Raw genomic sequence first — 2,551 nt, 5'->3', positions numbered from 1 at the left:
CTGGCGCCACCCTGATGTGTGCACAGTTGTTATGCTAGTGAACAGTTTCATCAAATGTTTAGCCACGGTGAACACAGGGGGTCACAAGAAACGCGTTGAGGAGAAGCAAGATGCCCGTTAAACGGCGAACGTTTGAGAATAGTCAAAGGGGAAGGTCCCCGGGTGTCATAGCCCAGAACTGCAGCCTACCTGGACTGTTCAGCAGTACGGGGTGTTCAGTCCTCAGCAGGGGCGGTTTTAGACAGGGGCCAACAGGGGCCCATGCCCCTGTAGAAATGGCCCTGGCCCCTGTTATGGCCCCTGTACTAAAAGCATGATGTTAAAAAAACTTCTCATGATTATTTGGAATGGCAAAGAAACCATAACTGATTGGTCACTTTGACCAATATTATTTTTTGCCTATACAGCTTTACTCGAAAAAGAATTTAAAACTTAAGATGTTTCACGTTTAGCTTTAGCCGTATTGAGCAAGGGGCAAAGTTTTCAACTGCTAGATCGGGGGTCTGAAATCTGCAGTTCCAGAGCCACAAGTGGCTCACTTAATATTATTACACAGTTAAATATTGACTTTTTATTGTTTTTAATGTTTTTTTTTTTTTCTGTGCCCCTGTGAAAAAACACTGGCCCCACCTTGGCCCCCCTGGTAAATTTGGTCTAGAACCGCCCCTGGTCCTCAGAGACCTAGGGCCTAGGAAAGGACGGCTGAAACCCAACCACCACAAGACACTCAAGTTTAACTTAAAACAGCAAGAGAGGGGCCAGAGAGTCTGAAGACCCGTGTTTCAGCGGTTTTATTGACCGATGGTTGGGTCTGTAGCTGGTCTAACTAGTTCAGGACCCCACTTTGACTCGGGTTGGGTGGGGTGCTGGTGTGGGCTGGCTTTGGGAGACACTTTCTTCAAACTGCTGCTTTCAAGACTGACTTTTATCCAGGACTGGTCCGTTGCCTGCGTCAGAGTACTTCACTGTGTGGCTAGTCGCTAAAGGCCTTAAAGATGAGAGAATGATGACCTAAACTCTACTGGCAACCTGTTGCCCCTCCTGAACAGCTGGTCCACGGCGAAGTCCACCTCTCTGAACCGTGTCCGGAGGGAAGATTTATTTGATCATTTATTTAGTTAATAATTCTGCACACTAATAGTTGGCCGATTAATGGCACACACTGATATTCTCGAAGGTAGCTAAAGCATTTCTTAAATGTTTTGGACTGACTTAAAGGCACTGTGCTCGTTCAGTCACAGCCTGTCTGATGACTGTGCACACAGTGTTTTTCTCACATTTTAAAAATCAAAAATGCAGCGGTTGTTTTTAGATTGTTTTGTTTTTGCAGTTTATCAGTTTGAAGAAGTTTCTTACGAGAAGTTCATGACTTTCAGTCCCCCAGGGTCATAAATAGTTGTGAGCTAGAGGCCCGTCTCTTTTTAGTCACTGGCCACTCGGCTGGATGGAGACCCATATTATTTCTCGCCACCAGGCACTTTGAGGTTAAAAAAAAATAAAAAAAATCTCTGCAAAACACAGTGGGGGTCCCCAAGTCTAAGCAATGTTAACTAGTTGGTTGGGCCAGAAGTTTCTGTCCCACCACCAGCAACGTTAAAACGTGGAGTTTGCTCAACTCTGAGATTTTGATGCTCTTGGCAGAGGAGACGAAGGTGGAGCTTTTCAGCGAAGATCCCTCCAGGTGAGCTGGGCAAGTAAAACCACCTCATGTCCACTTTTAAATGAGGCGGTGGACCTGTGGATCTGTTTCTCTTCCAAAGGTCCTCTGCTGGCGTTGAGGTGCCCCGTGGGGAATGTAAAATACAAGAACAGTTTACATATAGAACTGGTAGCTTTGGCCTGAAAGCTGAAGATTAGTTGTGATGTCTTTCAGCAGGCAGACCAAAACAAGAGAAGTTGGTCTCCATCTGGAACAAACCTGCATTTAAAAAAAAAAGAAATTACCAATTGTTTTAATTTAAGACTCCTTACCTCACCGGGATGTTTTTGTTTTTTTTGTACATGTCGATGGGCTGAGATGGGCTGCTGGCAGTATCTCTGTTGTCGCACGTACAGCAGCTGTTGTGTCCTGGTATTACCGGTCATCAGTCATTCTTTCCAGTGACTAAGCATCATGCCTCCTCCTGGCTTCTTGTTTATCTAACTGCAACTTTCACTCAATGATTGATGGCCTTTAGCATTTAAAATGTAAATGCTGTCTTATGTTACCAGGGGAAAGAAAATCAGTACTTTCAATAATGTATCTCAATAGATGGCAGGTTTTGTACAAGCTAAGTGTAACTAAAATAAAAATGAATAGATCAATTTCAACTAGAAGCAAAACTTGATAGTTGCAGATTTAGTTTCCTTTTTAAAACATTCAAGTGCTTAGCGGCCCTCAGGTGTTCAGGAAAGCTGATCCTCATGGAGGACCATGACAGTAAAAGGTGCTATCCACGTTGCTATCAACTGTTCCACCGAGCAAGATCAGAGCTCCATCCATTTTCTTTATTCACTTTTTCATGCAGGGTTGCACAGGGGGTCATTTGCAACCAAATAACCATGCAGGCAC

Source organism: Fundulus heteroclitus, unplaced genomic scaffold (assembly GCF_011125445.2).
Source record: "Fundulus heteroclitus isolate FHET01 unplaced genomic scaffold, MU-UCD_Fhet_4.1 scaffold_643, whole genome shotgun sequence".
NCBI lineage: Eukaryota > Metazoa > Chordata > Actinopteri > Cyprinodontiformes > Fundulidae > Fundulus > Fundulus heteroclitus.
The sequence above is the reverse complement of the archived record's forward strand: the minus strand, read 5'-3'. Positions refer to the sequence as shown.